The sequence below is a fragment of the Galeopterus variegatus genome, unplaced genomic scaffold, assembly GCF_000696425.1.
Source record: "Galeopterus variegatus unplaced genomic scaffold, G_variegatus-3.0.2 Scaffold808, whole genome shotgun sequence".
NCBI classification, from domain to species: Eukaryota; Metazoa; Chordata; class Mammalia; order Dermoptera; family Cynocephalidae; genus Galeopterus; species Galeopterus variegatus.
Window position 1 is genome coordinate 175354 of NW_007726919.1, and position 20073 is coordinate 195426.

Here is a 20073-nt window from a genome sequence, read left to right on the forward strand (position 1 = left end):
AGGTACAACTGGAATGAGGAACAACCAGACCAGGGACTCAGACACAATAAGCCCCCTCCAGCTTTCTTGTCTTTCCTTCATTTTCTGAGACCAACTTTCTCTTCGGGACTACGACTATCGCAGCTAATAGTTCCAGAGACCTTTCCATATAACCACCAAAGCAGAAGGGAATTTCTTTCCCTGGATCCAATTTTTAAAAGTCCCCCCAAGAGGAATTTGATTAGACTGGCTGGATTTTATGCCTAAAACTCTGTGAAAATCGGGAGTGACTGGGACTGACATTTCCTTCCACTATCACAGGTGGGTGGGTAGGTGGTTGGTTGTGGGGGGGTTGTGGGGAAGAGGGTGCAAGGGGAACAGTTTCTGAAGGGGATCAGAGTGCTGTGGCCAGATGTCTGGCACTCGGGAGCAGCTGAGCACAGAGGTATCCACCTCTACACATTTCTCTTCGCCTTTCAGCTTATGTATCCATATCCAGAGAGTCAGAGTTCGAGAATGGGCCAGGTTCTCTGGATGGTGGATTTACTGATATTTTTCATTTCCTTCTTTGTACCTTTTTAATATTTTCCAAATGTTCTACAGTAAATACATAGTACCATTGTAATATTTGTTTAAATGAATAGGGTGGATAAGTTTTATTAATCAAGGCAGAAATATAAGAACCCAAACAGAAAAATCCTAATTTTAGGTCTCACATCCTTGCAACATAAATGTCTTTTGAAATTTATTTGCAGAGGTGAATGAATGTATTTAGGTGTATGTGACCAGGACCATTTTTTGTAGAAAGGGGAACGGACTCTGAAAGGAGAGGGAGGAAACCCTCAGAGATTTGCTTCGTAGCATGGAACGTGCAGCTTTTTCTACATGCGTTCCTGTAATCCAGGCTGAGCTGGGGCACACTTTGCCCCTTTCCCTTTGGGAACTATGAGAGATTCAGAGAAGTTTCTGGGCCTCTGTATTTATGTATTTATAATGGTGTAGCCCCACACACCATTTAAGACAAGAGAAGAGGACATTAAGGCAGTTGTCAAGATCCCGAGAAGCTAAATGAGAACAAGGCAAAATTGGGAACATTTTCTCTCTCCATAATACGTAATGTCTAATCACTTAGGTTCTTTTGGTTTTTATTGTAAGGATCATTTAACACGAAAGAATATTTTGAATAAAGAGCAAAAATATTCTTCATTTTAAATTCTCTTTCTTGTGCACTTCTGTATTGCCAAAATATCTATGGTTAACACATATATCTTTCATAGAGTAAAAAAATTATTGAAGATAAAGTCCAGTTAAAATTTTTTCAAGGGCTGGCCCGTGGCTCACTCGGGAGAGTGCGGTGCTGATAACACCAAAGCCACGGGTTCGGATCCTATATGGGGATGGCCGGTTGGCTCACTGGCTGAGTGTGGTGCAGATGACACCGAGGCAGGGGTTATGATCCCCTTACCAGTCATCTTTTAAAAAAATAATTTTTTAAAAAATCGTTTTTAATTCCACCAGCCTAGCAAAGCAATTTCCATTTTTTGGAGTACTTTGGAGTTCTGCCTATCTCTTTCTAAGAAAGAGAAAGTGTGAAGAGGGCAGGGGGTGGATCACAGTGTGGAGCTACACAGGGTGACCTCCTCCAGCAGCTCGTGCAGGCAGAGCAGCATGCAGGGTGTCCTGAAAAGGGCAGGAACACTTAGCAGCGACTACTGGAGGGCTTAGAAGGGTCAGTGGGAGAGGAAGCCACTCAGAGATCCTGGACAGAGAAAATGCTAGAAGGCTTCCCTAAAGATGCCATTGGGATCCAGTCATTTGGCAAACGTTTACTGAGTGCCTACTATGCATCAAGTGTTAAAGAATCAGAGGGGAGGTGAGATAGCATAGAAAAGCCTATAGTAACTGGAGTCAGACTGCTGGGATTTAAATGCTGCCTATGTGCTTCTGGGCAGGTTACCTAACCTCTCTGTGCCCTGGGTCCCTCATAAGACTTTTGGAAAAACTACGTGAGTTAATATATATGAATGCTCTGAATAACAAGCACCTAGTGTGTTGTAAGGATTACATAGTGCTGGTTGTTACTATTATGGTCTCCGCACTTAAGGAGGTCACAGTCCAGTACTGAAACAGCATAAACTGGAAGTCTATGGAACAAGATGAGGGACCTGACAGGTACGTTTTGTTAAGATGTACAGTTGCTGACAGGCTCCCTGCTGAACAGTTTGTAGAAGATCACACTGCCCAGAACTCTGGCCCCAGGTGCCATTTTCTAGGTCGTTGGGTCACAGAAGGCATTCTCATGTAAGAGTCACTCTAAGTGAAAATGATGGGATGATGATGAAGAGTTTTACTGAATACCTACTGGGTGACAGGCCCTTTTAAAAGTGCTTCATGTGAATTAACTCACTTAACTCCCCAGGTTACAGGGACATTATTAGCCCATTTTACAGATGGAGAATCTGAGGCACAAAGTAATGAAGTAACTTTTTTATGGTCACACAGGTAGAATGTGGAAGAGCTGGGATTTGAGCCCAGGTAGTCTTTGTCCAAAATCAGCTGACATGTTACTAGGGTCACCTTCACCTTGCAGAGATACCATCAACATTGACTACAAAGGAATTGTGCAAAATGTGGCCCTTGATGCTATTTGCCCATTTGAGTGTCATTCATTTGTCCCTTCAATTGACATTCACTGGGCCCCTTGCTGTAAGTAGGGCACAGTGGGCCCTGTTTGGTACACAAAGGAAGCCAAGATCCTCCTGTCAAGAAGCCTTTCTGGGAGATAAGGCTTCTGTCCTAATGCAGAGGGTGACAAGTTCCCCCTGAAGAGCAGATGTAGTGCTCAGAGACACAGAGGAGGAAGGATGACTCTGGGTTGGGGAGAGCAGTTGGTCTGAGCTGGGTCTTAAAGGACAAATGGTCATTCAAGAAAATGGCATTCCAGCCCTAGGGAAGAGCACAAGGAGAGACAGGAAACAAAAAAGTGCAGGACACACAGTCTGGCTAGAGCACCCAGGGTGCGTGAGGGAGAGTGGCAGGTGACAAAGGCTGCACGGGGTGGCCGGGGCCTCACTGCAGAGGCCTGGAACTCTGTCACGGAAGGGTGGATTTCGTTTAGTAGGAAATAGGACACTCTTGAAGACTTTTGAGAAGGGGAGCAAAATGATCAGCACTGGGATTTGGAAGAATGATCTTTAGTACCTGGAGGGTGAGTTTCAGGGAGAGAAGGCAGGTGACGGAAAACGAGTGCAGCAGCAGAGGGAATCAAGAGGACAAGAGAAATAGGAAAGGCACTGCGGGTATGATCAGGTCACTGCCCAGCCTCCCTTTACCACGAAATGCTTCAGATGGCTTCCGACTGATCTTAAAGTGAAGCTCAAAGTCATTCACATGATCTGAACCCTGTGTCTGTGTTTTGCATCCCCCAGTGGCTCCAAGTGCTTCAGCCAGCAGCCTTCTTTTAACTCATAGAACATACTCTTCCCATTCCTTCCTTGGGAATGTGTTTCCTCTGCCTGTAATGTCACCCTGCCACCCCACACCCCTCTCTACCCTTTGCCACATTAGGTCTCATTCATCCGTTAGGTTTCAGCTCAGTCAAAGCCTTCCATGGGGGCCGGCCCGTGGCTTACTTGGGAGAGTGTGGTGCTGATAACACCAAGGCCACAGCTTTGGATCCCATATAGGGATGGCCGGTTAGCTCACTGGGGAGAGTATGGTGCTGACAACACCAAGTCAAAGGTTATGATCCCCTTAATTGTTGTCTTTAAAAAAAAAAGGCTCCCCTGACCCCTGTCATATGTTCTTTGTAGCACTTGACACAGTTGCAATTTTACATTTGTTTGTGTGATTATTGAATGCCTGCCTTGATTGTAAGCCTCATGAGAACAGATAAGTATCTGTTTGGCTTACACTTGTACTCCAGCACCGATCATCTCTTGATTTGCTCTCCAAGCGTTAGATCACTGAATGGAGAATCTATAGGATTTGGTAACTGATTAAACAAGAGGAATGAGAGCTAACATCAGACTTTTGAACACTGGCGACAGGAAAAGCAGTGTTGCCATTTACAGTCCTTTCAGAGTCATGCTCTCTCTCTCTGAGCCACCATTCAGCTTGTGGATTCCATCCTCAATGTCATCTTCGGCTCAAGAAGGCTGCTGGAGCTCTAGACATCACCCTGTCTTTCTGGAAACAGGAAAGAAGAAGGGAGAAGGTAAAATGGTCTTTTCTGAAAGCCTGATCCACTTACATCTCACTGGCCAAAACTTAGAAAAGGGGTACATCTTGCTTCAAGGAAAGCTGGAAAATGTAGTCTATTAGGGGGACACTTTGCTACCTTGAACGAAGTCAGGGATTCTGCTACTATAAGAATAATGACTATCAGGTGGGTAATGGCTCATTGCACTGCAGGAGGCAATGGCCTCCATGAGACAGTCAAGATCAGAGAGAAATGTGAAATCGCATAAATGCTCCCCCAGCTGAGAGGAATGATAATACCTAATAACAGATGCATGGGCTTCTACAGCAATGAGGATTCTCAGTAATCACCAAGTTCAGTCCCTGCATTGCTGCTGATAAAGAGACTCGACCCATAGAACTGAAGAGACGTGGTCAACGTGAATCAGCAGGTGGGTGGCCGGAACCAGCTTCCCTTGATGAAGAGATGAAAAGACCACGGGGAGAGTTTGTAGCAGCTTCCCCTGAACGTGTCTGAGTAGGGGCTGACTTGATGTGACATGACCGTGACTTAAAAGACAGTCTGGGATGGAGCAAGCTTGGGTTTGAATCCCAGCTGTGTGACCTCGGGCAAGTCACCCAGCTGCTATGAGCCTCGGCTCTTCATCTGTGGAATGGGGTAATGGTACAGAGCAGGTGCTCCATACATTGTAGTCATTATGATCATCATTTTAAGCGAACAACAAGTATTTTTGGAATAAGCAAATCACTGAACAAATGAAACATGAATAAATGAAATCAGAACAGAAAACTATCCATCTTAGGTGGCTTAGCTGTTTGCTTGGTAACAGATGCAAAGCTGGACAGGTAGCTCCTTATCTGCGCTGCCTTTAAATTCTCTTACATTAGGTTTCCATATTTGCCCTACAAGCATCTGCGCTTCCTTGGACTCATTGTGACCTTCCTGCCAATCCATGCCACTCTCCACCACAACGCTGATCCCCTTCTAACACGTCGCCCTGTGAAGGATTAGCTAGACACAGGCCTCCTCTGCTCCTTGACTCCATTCTCCCTTCTTATCCTCACATATCCTCCCATTTGCCTTCTCTTACCGTTCCACTCTCTGTTCATCAGCATCCTCCCTCACCCACGAGACAATGTATTTTGTGTTTAAATAAGACTGAGCTTAGTGTTGAGGGACAGTCTAATGAAGACAGTAGCCATAGACTCTGGCCTTAAATTACTTGTGATATCATGACAAATGCATGAGCCATAAAGCCACTAGGTGGACTTCATTACGTGAGGTCAGAGACAGATATTTGCAACGTAGCTGTGCTTTTCACACCTTCCCCTTTACCCCAGACATTTTTCCATCTCTCTGTCATTAGCTACTCTTTGCTCCCTTACCTAGTTTTATGTCATAAATAGTAATTCTTATGGAACTTAGAAGACTAGAAAATAGTTATGTTATGGTCTTTTCTTTATTGTCTTGAAAAAACACTTCATCAATGAAATATCAACACTCAAGGTAAAATAGCATTGAACTACCAAATGAAACATGCAAAAATATGTAAACACTATAAGTGAGAGCCTCATTAAAATTAATTTATTTTCACTGGGCATAAACTGGATTCTAGTTTTATTTAGAAATGCAGAATTCATTTCTGTTGTAAAATATGGCAATAAGTCCCACATTACTGTAGCCAGGACTATGCGCCAGCTGGAGAGGAAATGCAACTCAATATTTGCTTGCCTGCAAAGGTTTCACATCCAGAAAGCCTGAAGCCCTCTCTGCATAAGACTATTTCTACATTTCCTCTCCTCTGGGGTTTTGCTTCTGTCACTAACTAGCTGGGTGACTTTGGGAAAGCTACTTCATTTCTCTAGGCCTCAGTTTCCCCATATGCAAAATAAAGAAGCTAGATTAAATTATTTCCAAGTTCTCACACTAAAGTGTGCATTAAAAACATCTGAGAAACTTCTTAAAAATGCAGAGTCCCCAGTCACCACCCCAGGGGCTAATTCAATAGCCTGGGGTTTGGCCCAGGAATCAGCAATTTTAATGAGCACTCCAGATAATTCCATAGCAGGGAGTCTGAGGACAGCACTTTGAGAAAGACAAAGCCCCTCTCAGCTCTTATGCAGCATCAGTATGCTGAGTCTTCCTCTGAAACATATTGTAAATAAATCCTAGAAGTAGAAGAAGGAGGAGGAAAAAAGAAAGACTGCTATTGTCCCTGAAAAAAGAGACTGAAGGACAAGTGCCATGGTTATGGGGACTAAGCTGTTTGCACCAACGCCTCTCCCCGGAGCCCCTGAGCACTCCCATCTCAACCACACACTGGAGAAGCTTGATCAGAGGCTGCCTTTTATATTATCAAACTGTTCCCCATGAATGAATATCTTATCTCCTTTAAAGCATGAGTCCTCCAGTGGTGGCATCTGCTTTGACCTACTGGGCATTTTTAGCAGCCCCTGTACAGTGCCAAGTGAGCCCCAGAAGGCGTGATGAGATACCAGCACAATGGGGTGAGGGCCAACTTTGAGTGCTAAAAGAGGAGCCCTTTTCAGTTTTCCATCGGTAGGAAAAACTTCCTCAAGCATTTCTTCCCCAGTGTCCAAAAGCAGTTACCTTGAAAGACCAGCTTCCTTCATTACGGATCTGAGAGGGAGAAGTGGAGATGCTAAATTTCCCCCGACAAGGTCTGACTGCTAGCAAAGTTTAGAGTGACAGGTACAATTGGGCATATTTTAGTGTTTAAATCAGGGACCATTTAGTACAGGAAGTTGAAGTAATAATAACAGTAGCTAAAACTTACTTTGTGCCAGATGTCTTAGTCTGTACAGGCTGCTATAACACAACACCTTAGACTGGGTAGTTTATAAACAACAGAAATTAATTTCTTACTGTTTGGAGGCTGGGAAGTCCAAGGCCAGAGCACGTGCAGATGTGAACCCATTTCCTGGTTCATAGATGGTGCCTTCTCACTGTGTCCTTGTATAGTTGAAGGGGCTAGCTAGCTTTCTGGGTCCTCTTTTGTAAGGTCACTAATCTCATTTATGAAGGCAGAGCCCTCACGACTGAATCATTTCCCAAAGGCCCCACCTTCTGATACTATCATCTTGGATTAGATTTCAACATATGAATTTGGGGGGGCACAAACGTTCAGACCATAGCACCAGGCAACGTTCTAAGTAATTTACCTGCACTACTGCATTTAAACCTTGCAACAAACCCATGAGAGAGGTATTATTATTGTATTCGTTTCCCAGAAATGGAGGCACAAAGCAGTTAAGCAACTTGCTGAGGCTCCCACATCTAGTAAACAAGAGACCCAGGACTCCAGGAGAGGCAGTTTGCCTCAGGGGCAGAAGGTGCTAGCCACTTTGCAGGAGCCTCTTGTGTTTGGAGGAGTCTCAGCTCTCCCTCAGCTGTGGCCTGCAACCCCCAAAGAGCTCCTTAACCATTCTTTTCCCCATTTTCCCCTTCGCATCTCCGTTCTGCAGGAAGGCTTTTAAGAGGGAGAGCCAAGCAAGGAGGAGTAAGTGCTCTGGGGATAACAGAAGGCAGGCTTGATGTCCTACTGCACAATAAACATTCAGAAACCTTGGGAACAGGCATAGCCTGGTGGGCAGAGAAAATACAGGAGCTGCTTAGCAGTGATGATCAGACCCTCCAGGACCCCACGGTAAGCTCGTGTGCAGTGGCAAGAGACCCCGGAGCAACTGGCAGCCTCTCTCCACCCGCCCCCATCCCTTTCAAGACTAAGGTCTGGCGCATTTTTCCTTGAGGGTTGTACTTTTTGCACAAGTGAGTATGCTGCTTCTATTCTTCAGCTGATTAGATGAAAAAGATAAAACGCCTTGTGTATATAAAGTTTCCTTCTGCAGGATGTGAGTGGAGAGATCGTCATTGCGATGATGAGTCTTTCTCTGAAACATATTGCCTGGATTTGAAGCAAACGCACCTACAGAGACACACAGTGTGTAGACTCAGTACATAACCAGCTGCCTGGCACTTCTGAAACCAATTTCTGCTGCTGAGTTGTGTTCCTAATCTTTTTTTCCTCCTCATTTTTCACTGCTTTGGAGAGATCCTAAGCAGCAGTCTCCTCATTCTTGCATTAAAATACAGACCTATCCTTCCTCTTCTACCTTCAGACTCCCGCGATCCAGACAGTACAGAACGGAAAAATGAGGGCAGGGCTAAAGAGGAACATATATAAAAAATAAATGAGCCATTCATAAAAATGAATATTATTACCAAAAGGAACCGTCTGCCAACGTCTCCGTGTATATATTAACTCAGCTGCTATCTCTGTAACAACAAGGAATTAAGCCAATACATCATCTTTTCAGTGGCTGCTCAGTTGATTTACCATTAACTTTAAACAACCAATTGTGAAATGAGCAATTCACTTTGCCATAATGATGATGAGGTTTCTCCCAGTACTATTTTTTATAATATAAGCCTGAAAATTGGTAAAATAAATTCAGCTCTGCTTAGTACGCTCTTGCAGCTCGCCAAAGGAACGAGACACTCAGGTGGGGGGAATCTGCTTTGTTTAACCAGCTTCATGAAGTCATTTCCACAAATTCTAAAAACCGGCTTTATTTTTCTCTAACTTAGCATATCTTTCCCTCAAATCTGAAATGCCAAGATGTTAGACTTTTTGCTGTCTACATGAGTAACTGCAGATTGCTTCTTTTTTTTTTTTTTCAGGCTGAAAGACATGCACATTGGACGCCTCTCTTCCTCTGGGGCCTGCGAGTCTATCCAGGAGACTATATGAATGAAGCCGCACAGGGCCTTCATGTTGACAGCTCAGTCCCAGGGACAGTCTGAGCACCTGTTTCTTATTTCTTGCTTGGCGTTTCGCTGGTTGCATGTGTCTTTCTGTTCTTTGCTTCTCACAGTTGGTGTGGGGTTCTGCCCCCCATGAGAGTTGTGGCTATAAAGAAAGGCGACTGGTTCCCACGTGTGGCTTGTGGAATCAGAGTCATTACTTTGCAACCACCCCTTGTAAATCTCTACAGGCTACAAGCTTGTGTCTGTCCCCTGTGGTTCCGAGAACAATCCGCAGTGAACACTGACAGGAAGGGCCATTATGGTCACCGATGTTCTCACCATCTGGAATGGTTACAGTTGTCAGGATCTGAGATGACTCACTGTGCTGAGGAATCATTTCTCTAATGGCAGCACTAATCAGGAGGGATGAAGCTGTTGCTAAGTGCTGCTGCAGGAAGAAAATACCCTGCCAGATGAAAAGGAGGGGCCGGTGATTTGCTTTTGCCCATTCGAAAACGAAGTGGCTCGGAATGTCATCCTTAGTTCTCTAACAACGGGCCATCCTTCACATCAGATGCTGGTCCCTTGGGCCAGCCTTCAGGAGTATTGGGCTGTTTTGATGGGCAGAGGAGCTGTGCTGGGCTCTCTGGCCTCCGTCTCTGTGGCCAGCTGGGCAGTTCTCTCCTAGAGGCTTAGCAGTTTTTGTGGAAAAGGCAGCACACACAGATGTTGATGCAGTTTCTTACGCACCCCCCGCCCTCCAGCCGGTGCCCCAGTGCTGTCCTCTGTAAACCCTAACCTTGCCACAGGAACCACCCTCTACTGCCAGAGTTGGCCCCTGTGGAAATTCCCATCAGCAGCTGCAAAAAAGGGCCACGTGCATACAGAACCTTAGCTGTGCACCAGGCACCTGGCAAGCCCTGCAGACGGAGCAGAGTCCAGGCAGGCTTCCTACCATCAAGGTGCTCCCCAAGAACAACTGCAGGGACTCTGCCTTCCCATCCTTCTCCAAATGTGGGAGCAAGCAACTCCCCAGGTGTTTTTATTTTATTTTATTTTATTTTTATTTTTTTCCTTTTTTGTCTTTTTTCATGTCCGGCAATGGATCACAACCCTCGGTGTCACGCCCGCACCTCGCTCAGCCAGTGAGTGGGAACCGGTCTGTATGTGGGATCCAAACCCTCGGTGGGAGCGCCGCTGTGCTCCCAAGCGGCGCACTGTAGCAGTGCGCCACCCGGCCGGCCCGCACAGGTGTTTTTAGAAAGCCCACCCACTGTAGGGCAGCGGAGGAGAGAGGCAGGTATTTGCTTAAAGAAGGATAGGACTCAACCCAGACCCATGGCCCAGCAGGGCAGGGCTATTTGCCCCAGAACTTTCAATTAGGAGGGGCCTCTGCACGTAGCAGGGGAGCCAGCCAGAAATGGGCCTGAACCACTGGACAGCAGCCTCCGCTGTGGGCTGTCTGCCTGCCCTGCCTGCTGGGCCTGCAAGGGTTAGTAAGGTGAGTCTATACCTTCCAGACATCTCTACGCAACACTATTAGGAGGGCCTTCAACTCAGGACTCCTTTATGAAGGAGTGGATTCAAATAAACCAACCCACCCTATGGAGTGAAAACTTCTATATTTTACAATACAGTAACCTTAAGCACAGACTCTAAAGGATATCTGGTGCGGCACCTCCCATAGAGCTGATAAAAACTTAGTCCTAAGAGGATTCTCTCTGGTTCTTGTCTGGGATATTCTTGTGACAGATAAAGTCTGCTGGTCCCCCACTGTATTAGTTTCCTAGGGCTTCCATAACAAATGACCACAAACAGGCTACCATCAAACAAAATAAATTTATTTTCTCACAATTCTGGAGGCTGGAAGTCCAAAATCAACATGTTGGCATGGTTGGTTCCTTCTGGAGGCTCTGAGAAGGAATCCCTGGCATGCCTCTCTCCTAGCTTCCAGTGGCTGCTGGCAGTCTTTGGCATTCCTTGGCTTGTGGATGCACAACTGCAGTCTCCGCCTCCATCTTCACGTGGCCTTTCTGTGTCTCTCCCTCTTCTTAAAAGGACAGTTGTCTTCGGATTTAGGGCTCACTTGGGTAATCCAAAATAATCTCATTTTGAGATCCCTAACTTAATTATATCTGCAAAGACCGTTTTTCCAAATAAGGTCACATTCACAGGTGCTGGGAAGGACTTGGACATATTTGGGGTGGGGGGTGGATATAATTCAACTCATTATACCTGCTATGTGAGTGTTCTTTTTCCATGCCAGGATTTGCTGGAATGACTCATGGATCTTAAAATTATATAAATTATCTTACCAGCAAGAGAGGCTTCCTCTCATGTGCTGGGATAAATTGCCTGCTACTAATTGTTCTTACCTTAGGAATAGTTTTTACAAGCGTGGCTCTCTAACCTTGGTGCTCTTGACTCGACCCTTCTGGGTTTCTTTTTGTGGCAAAGGGAAAAGTTATCTCCTGCTCTGTTTAGTGGGAAGACTGTGGTCCGAGCTGACCGCATTTTCCCCATTGGGCAGAAAATAAGGATGCCATGACATTTCCCCTAGTGGTGGCAGCTCAGGGTGTCCTTTTTAACCATTTCACATTCATCACCGTGGTGGCCACATCCACCTTTTCTCTGATCTTCTTCCCATCCTTGCTCTCCTTTGGCCTTGCCTTCTGCTGCTGCTCACCCATTCACCAGTGCTCCTAAGAATCATGTTGCAAGGAAGTTCACCAGCATCCTCAATCTTAGGATAAAAGCTCACACTTACATAGCACTCACATGTCACCAAATCAACTCCCGTAATCCTCACAACCAATCTGTTACTATCACTATCCCTCTTTCATAGACCATGAAAGCGAGGCTCAGAGAAGCTGTGTAACTTGCCTGTGGTCAATAACCAACAGGTGACAGGACTGAGACATGAACCCACAGTCTGGCTCAAGAGGCCCACGCTCAACTACTCTGCAAACTGCCTCCACGGGTGGCAAGAGAGGGGAATAAGCCCCACTTGGGCTGGCAGCCAGGTGCACATTCTTTGATTCCCAACATCCACCATCCCTTTGGGACTATCCAGTGGAGACTGAAGCTCACCCTAGTGACACACTGAACCAGGCAAAGACACACAACTCTGCCTTTAATTCCTTATAGCACAACCACAACTAGGCTGGAATGGTTAAGGGAAGACTAAACAAAACCTCAGAGAGCTGCAATAGGCTCCAACCTCCTCTGGCTCTCAAATGGGCCTCACCACCTTGCTCCTGGGCTGCCTCCATAGTGAAGGCCATCTTAACCACCCCTCCAGCTCCCCAGAGGGATGGGATCAAAAAATTATGTCTAAATCCTAGTCCAAGGGCAGGGGAGGCTATGAAAAGAAGGTGCTGCTCGTGTTCTCTGCCTGCCCTGCACTCTCACTTCTGGCTCCTTACTGAGGACCAGCCTCTTCCCTGGGCATGGTCCCCAGCTTCCCCTAACCCCCTACACACACCCTGCCAGGAGAATTCCTCCCTCTACACACAAGGATGTGCCAAGCCATCAGCAGAGCCCCACATCCTAATACAACACAAGAAACCCGGCATCATCCCCAACACACACACACACCAGACCTGCAGATCCAGGAGCCAAGAGAAGGGGTGTTCCCGGCATCCTCTCTACGATGGAAGGGGCAGTTTCTGGTCGTGAGAATAGTCGCTTCATCCTCTTATAACTTGTAGGCTTATTCTTATCTCTATTAGCCATTTATCACTGTTGCAGTCAAAAATACACTCAGTTAAAGAGGTAAATAGGAAAAAAAGGAAATGAAATTACTGAGGAATACAGGAATGTTCGATTCCTGTTTCACATAATTATTGCCATGTGAGGGTATCATGTCTCCAGTGGACTCAGTGTTATCCAATTAGCCCAGAACACTTAGGAAGTGAGCTTGACAATGACGCTGGCAGGAAAAGTTAACACCTGGCTTCCAGGAAGCTGTCGTGAGCCTACGTGCTTTATTTGATCTGATCCACACTGCCAAAAATGTTAGGGCTTTGCAGGCACTGCCTTCCGATCCTGCCTGTGCCTATGACTCCAACAGTTAACTCAGTGCTAGGGTGTGGTGAGTTAGAGAATTATTTCAAATTTAGTGACATATCAGTGCTGGTCAAAGTCTGCACATGCGGCAGAAGTGAAAGTATGGTTTTTGCTTTTGGGACAACCCGCAGTACAGTTTCTTAAACCACTGCCTGATAAGCAAGAGAAGTTTTTCTTGTTTTGTTTTGTTTTGTTTTCCCCCAGTAGAAACCTATTTCTCATTTTGAAGTAAACACAAGTTGTATGTGATGTACTACAAATAAATTCATCTAGTTTTCTTAACCAGTTCTGGTTTAAAACAGTGACTTGCTATGGTGATTATAATAGTGTTTTAGGGTCAAGTTCTTCAAAAGACAAATAATATACCCCCAAATGTTATTTAATTGAAATAACATTTGGGACTATCTTCATTATGTTAATGTTTTAATTCAACATTAAATGTTTAATTAATGTTTTAACATTTTAATTAAACATTAAAAGCTTGATTTACTAACAGTTCATAGTCTGGGCTTTATGAAAGTAATTTAGTCAATTATAGGGCAGCCTCCTTCAGATTCAAGAAAGATGCTTAGAAAATGAAGGTTATTGATTTTTGAGTTAAGGGGAAGCAAAGAAACTTAGTGATTGACCTTCTTATCTTATAGATGAGGGAACAAAAGAAGTTTGTTGATAAGTTTGGAAAATCCCCAGAAAAGACACTTTTCAGCCCTGTGAATAATTCCTATCTGGCCTTTGAGCAGCCTGGGCTGTACGCAGAGCTGTGGCTTATTTCTAGTTGCTGACCTGAGCTGAATGCCACAGTGAGCCAGACAAGGACCTCTTCGTTGTTTTTAACACCTCCCTTGCACCTAGCTCCCATCCAGCTCACTTTAAGGCTGGAGATATTTCACTGTTTTTTGCAATTTTTTGAAACCTCAGGGCTGACTGGTTGCATTAACCATAACTCCTGGTCAGTCACGCCTGTGATGGGGGAACTGTGGTATCTGCAGCATCAGTCCTCGTTTGCTTACTCTCTCTCTCGGTGCTTTTGTTTTCTTTTATTGCTAATTAAATTCCTCTTAACCTTCTGTCTGACTTCATTTTGGGCTGTCTCCTGAGCTAAGAACTAAGAGTCCTGGATTTGAAGCTTAATCCTGCCATTATATAGCGGGTTGAACTTGGAGTTGTCCTCTAAACCCCTCTGCACCTCATTTCTTCATTTGCAGGAACCCATAAACCAGATAATTTTAAATTTGATGAAAGCTTAGATGCTTTTTAGTATAGCAAAATATTTCCTCTCTCTCTCTCACTCTCTCTCTTTGTCTTTTGAAGATGAAGAAATTGAAGATAAGTGAAATTATTTTTTTAAATTTTAATTTATCAGTATACAATGTGGTTGATTTTCATGTCCCTTTACCAATTCCTTCTTTTCCTCCCTCACTCTCCCTCCCCCACCCCACATCAACATCATATCTGTTCACTTGTTTTCACAAGTTCAAGAAATTGTTGCGATTGTTGTGTCCTCTTCCCTGCCCCCCGTTTATTTGTTTGTATATTTATTTATTTTTATTAGCTCTCACAAATAAGTGAGAACATATCTTATTTCTCTTTCTGCCCCTGGCTTATTTCACTTAATGTAATTTTCTCTTAGTCCATCCATGTTGCTGCAAATGATAGTATTTCACTTTTTTAAATAGCAGAGTAGTATTCTATTGTGTAGATATACCACATTTTCTGTATCCACTCATCTGATGATGGACATTTCATCTGGTTCTAACTCTTGGCTATTGTAAATAGTGCTGCAATGAACATGAGAGTACAGGTATCCCTTCCGCACGATGATTTCCATTCCTCTGGGCAGTGGGATAGCTGGGTCATATGGCAGATCTATCTGTAATTGTTTGAGGAACCTCCAAACCGTTTTCCATAAAGGCTGCACCATTTTGCAGTCCCACCAACACTGTTGGAGGGTTCCTTTTTTCTCCGCAACCTCGCCAGAATTTATCATTCTTAGTCTTTTGGATTTTAGCCATCCTAACGGGAGTGAGATGGTATCTCAAAGTGGTTCTGATTTGCATTTCCCAAATGCTGAGTGATGTTGAGCATTTTTTCATGTGTCTGTTGGCCATTTGTATATCTTCCTTTGAGAAATGCCTATTTGGCTCCTTGCCCATTTTTTAATTGGGTTACTTGTTTTTTTGCTGTTGTTTGAGTTTCTTGTATATTCTGGATATTAATCCTTTGTCAGATGTATATTTTGCAATATTTTCTCCCACTGTGTTGACTGTCTTTTTGCTCTATTAATTATTACTTTTGCTGTGCAGAAGCTTTTTAGTTTGATATAATCCTATTTGTTTGTTTTTCTTTTGGTTGCCTGAAGATCAGGGAAATTAAATGAATTGCCCCAAATTTTTATTAACACCTCCCAGGGTTGATAATAAAAATGAGATAATGAGTAAAAGATAATATAATAACTTTGTGTAATTTTCTGAACACAGAGTTGCCTTTGGCGAAATACTGAGGTGGATAAAACCTGTTTTCTTATCTTGCCTTACAGCTCTCCACACATCTCTGAATACCATTCAAATTTGCAGCCATTGTTTGCCAGGAGGGACTGGTAATGCAATCACAGAATCTCTAGAGTGGCTTTTGACATTACATGTAAGGGCAGCTATATTTGTATACCTCAGAAAATATACTACAAGAAGTATTGTTAGTTAAACAACCTTTAGAAATATGAAGCTTGAATACTGGTAACTTCCCAGCCTTAGTCTTTTACTGTTACCGTAGAATCTTAAACATAAAAAGATTAGTACACAATAAGACAGTGCCTGCAGAAATATGGACAAGATGTTGGCAGCTTAGCAGACAATCTCCGGGCATAAAAATCATTCTCTGTTCTTCCTAAAAGCTTGGTCATTTTGAAGACATCCCAAAATGGAACAGTGAATTTTGAAAGTGCATGTGAGTGAAATGTGATTAATTTTCAAATACATTAACTTTAATATATTGTGGCTATTTTAGTATAGAAATGTTGGCCTAAATTCTCAAAGCAGACCTAGAATTAGAGCTTGGCTCAGGGATACAAACAAGAGTCCCAGTGCCAGGGGTTCATGTTAGACCTTGGATCAACAGCATTAGAATCATTAGGAAACTTTAAGATTTTCCAGGTCCTAGCATTAGATATGTTGAATCAATTGAAGTGGAATGGGCCTGGGCATTTGTATTATTTTGAAGTTCCAGATGTTTGTCAGTTTCTACAGGTGGGATGCATTTGTCATATGTCCAGGTACATCTTGAGAGGTATTCAGTTGTTTCAGGCCTAAAGTGGAGAGAGTTTACAGCAAAATTTTTGTGAAAGTCAGAACCCCAGCAGAGTATGGATGGAATGCTCAAACTGGGTAATTTGAAGAAATTAATAAAGAGAAGACTTAACAAGGCATGGATAAGGTATGGGGAAACTCACAGGCGATGTGCAGTACCCCAAGACTAGCAGCAGCAACTACAGGCCTTGGCCTAAAGGGCTGAGGACAGGGAGTGGTTATTGGGACAAGAGGGTGGCTGTATGGAAAGAGCTGCCTGACAGATCTATGGTCTTGTAAAAGGATGCGGCCACCGTACATCAATGTTCACAGCAGCATCATTCACGACGGTCCAAAGGTGGAAACAACATGAATGTCCATCAACAGATGAATGGATTAGCAAAATGTGGTATCTACACACAGTGGAATATCATTCAGTCTTAAAAAGAAATAAAATTCTGATGCATGCTGTAACATGGACGAACCTCGAAATCATTATGCTTAAGTGACATAAGCCACATGCAAAGGCACAAGTATAATGATTCCCCTTATATGAAGTACACAGAATAAGCAAAGTCATAGACACAGAAAGTAGAATAAAGGTTACCAGGGCTAGGAGGAGGATGGGTAATGGAGTTATTGTTCAGCGGGTAAAGATTTGTGTTTGGTATGATGAAAAAGTTTTGGAAATGAACAGTAACGATGGTTGCATAACATTGTGAAAGTACTTAACGTCACTGAACTGTATACGTAAAAATGGTTAAGATGGTAAATGTTATGTATATTTTACCACAGTAAAAAAAAAAAGCAGATAAGAAAAAAGATAAAAGGACACAGCCAACCTACAGCAATTTTTCAGGGAGAGGCTGGGGTATAAAGACCCCAAATTCTTTGTCCCTCCACCCTCTAATCCCCAGCCAGAGTGTCTCATTGGTCAAACCCAACTGGAATGCACAGAGCAAGGCAGCCCGTTGATAGTAGTTCATGAAGATCAGCCGATCGGGGCACAACAGGGTGGAGAAGAGAGGAAGACGTGAAGGGACAAAGGACACTGGATAGCATGGGTCCCACTGTTCCATCATCTGCTTTCCAGAGAAAGCATCAAACCTGCTGCCTTAATCTCAAAATGTGTTGGTCTGAGAAAAGCTGACGGCAGGTGTTTTCTCCTTACCCGGAAACAGCAGCACACAACCAGTAAACACAGCAGTGTGTTTTCCAGTCAACCCAGAGAATCTTTCTTTAAATGCCATGATATTCATTTATTTGCATCTTTTGATCTAGAAATCCCAGCTCTAGGAATGTGCCTTAAGAAAATAATCAGAGACGTAGACTAAAAATTACATACAAGAATATTCACTGAAAAATTATTTATAATTGCAAGAAAGAAGCAACTAATGTCCAGCATGTACAATATATTAAGTGAGAAAGCAGAATACAAACTGAATATATAGTATAATACCAATTGTGTAAAAGGTTACAAAGCACACTGAAATGTTAGAGTGGTTATCCTTTAATGATTGAATTAAGAATGGGGACTTTTTTTTCAAGGTTTCTTATTTTTCAACATTTCTTTATTGAACACAATTTACTTTGATAATAGAAAAAAACAAAAGAAAAAATGTTATTTTTTAAAACCTTGTGGCTGCCTCACATGATAAATATTTCCAATATAGAGATGTACAGAATCTGTTCTGCCCTCCTGTGTAAAATGCATTGATTTGCCTGCTGGCTGTCTATTAATTTAAAGGGAAGCAGCCAGGGGGAGGGAAGCCACCTCGCTGAAATAGACAGCATGTGTGGCTGAGAGTGCAGCTTCCTTTGATGGAATATTGCTAAACGATGAAATTCTATCTCCGGCAAGAAATTATTTCTGCTGGCTGTGCAAACGTCAGGCTGGAGCCTGCCCTTGGAGAGGCGGCTGAATTACTATGTATTTGTAAAATCAGCAGAGCCTATGCATGAACGGTCACAGTGGCTGATTTTACAAGCTACTCACGAATGGGCATCTGCACATAGAAAATCATAGCTCAGAGTATATTTAACCTGTTGTGATTCCTTCTTATTTCATGTTTGGCCATTTTGAAAAGGTATTGTTTTACCCAAAGGAGAAAGCTCTTTGTGTAAAACAGCTTGATAGACACACAAAAATACGATCTATTAACCTAGCTGTGGTAAAACCTTGCCTTGCTTTCATGCCTTGTTTAACCACTTCTTGCCCTCACACCACTCACACTCTGGGGCAACGACCTGTCTCATCAGCTATGCCAGATCTGTGTGGGAATGTGTTTCCAAAAGGAATTGAGTACTGGTTATCAATGACAGCTTTGGAAGGCCTTCTCCATTGATTTTCAGTCCACTTCTCCTCCAGGCTTTGGGGTCCTCTCCAGGAAAGGGGACCCCTGCACAGGTAACAGGCCCTGCTTGGTCTGCTCAATGCTGGGCCTCTGTGCTTAAGACTGCCTGCTAGTGACAATGGCCAAGCCAGTATTTGGTGGCACAGAGACACCTGTTTGCTGCTGGCTTGACACCAAGTCATTTTATAAAGTCAGCGGATGGTAAGAGTTTGTAACCCAGACAATTTCTTTCAAACTGAAACTTGGTGAAGTCTCCAAACTTTTCATCCCATCTCCCTCCTCCTAAGAATCATTTGCTGTTAATTTTACCTTTCAAATCACCTTCTGGAGTTATGATGTTTTAACCAGGGAAATCAATTTTGGAATCAGTGAAATAAACAAAACATTATAAAAAGTTATAAAGAGTGCTTTAGATTTTTTGTAATTAGAATGCAAAAGATTAGGGTAAGCATGGCAGAAAACCTATGAAGCCTTCAATACCCTGGGTCACATCCCCAAAGATCCCGGTTTAGTAGGTCTTAGGTGAAGACTACACATCTGTGTATTAAAAATGCTCCACTTAAGAGCAATTGCATTAGAAAAATTACTGTAAGAAATGAGGCAATTCTAAAAACACTTACTGTTAGTAGAATACCTTCTAAAGGATGGTATTTTCTTCTTCTGTACTTGGTTGCATCTAGATAAGAAGACGTTTACCCACTGCTTATTCCTGCCCCACACTACTGATGTATTAACTAACATTTGAGTGAGCTCCAAGGAGATAGCCACCTTAACATAGAACAGGATTATCCTCCTACGTCAATAGTGTCTTTCATACATGAACAGCTCACTTTCCCCACAATTTCCCAAGTTGTGGCATGGTGCTCCTTGATTTCAAGGCAGAGTGACAGAGCATTCGTATTTCTTAATGATTGGTATGGCATTACTTCTAGACAGAAATTAGTGTGAACATAAATAACTTAGCCAAGTGTACAAAGGACAAAGGCAGACAAATCTGAAGATGCCCAGAGATGCAGAACTTAATACTGTGGTTGCATTTGACTCTAAATATAATGCATCTATTCACAAAGAGGAAGGTAGAACTTTTTTAAATCAGTATTAAGCAAAAACTTAATTCTTTCTTTTTTTTTCTTCTATCCTACAAAAATGTATGACACTAACAACATTATCAGAACACCATCAGACAAGGCCAGAAAGGGAGGCAAGTCTGCCTCAGTTTCTTTATGCATGTGACCAGAGTTAAGAAAAAGTTGTTAAACTACCATGTCAGGTAGTAAAAGTTCATTTAACACAAAGGAAAGTGTTGCAATCAAAGAATCATTTCTTTATTAACTTAAAAACACAGAGCAGTAATTGTGTGTTACTATTACTTTATGGCCACTTACTCCATCCGTCTGGTCTGAGCCCTCAGAAAAGGTCTTGA

At 43.2% G+C, this 20073-nt stretch overlaps 1 pseudogene; it reads right to left on the reverse strand.

The window, feature by feature from the left end:
* Window positions 1–4073: 4073 nt before the first annotated feature.
* The window catches only part of LOC103590377, a 96615-nt pseudogene continuing 80615 nt past the window's right edge, over window positions 4074–20073 (reverse strand).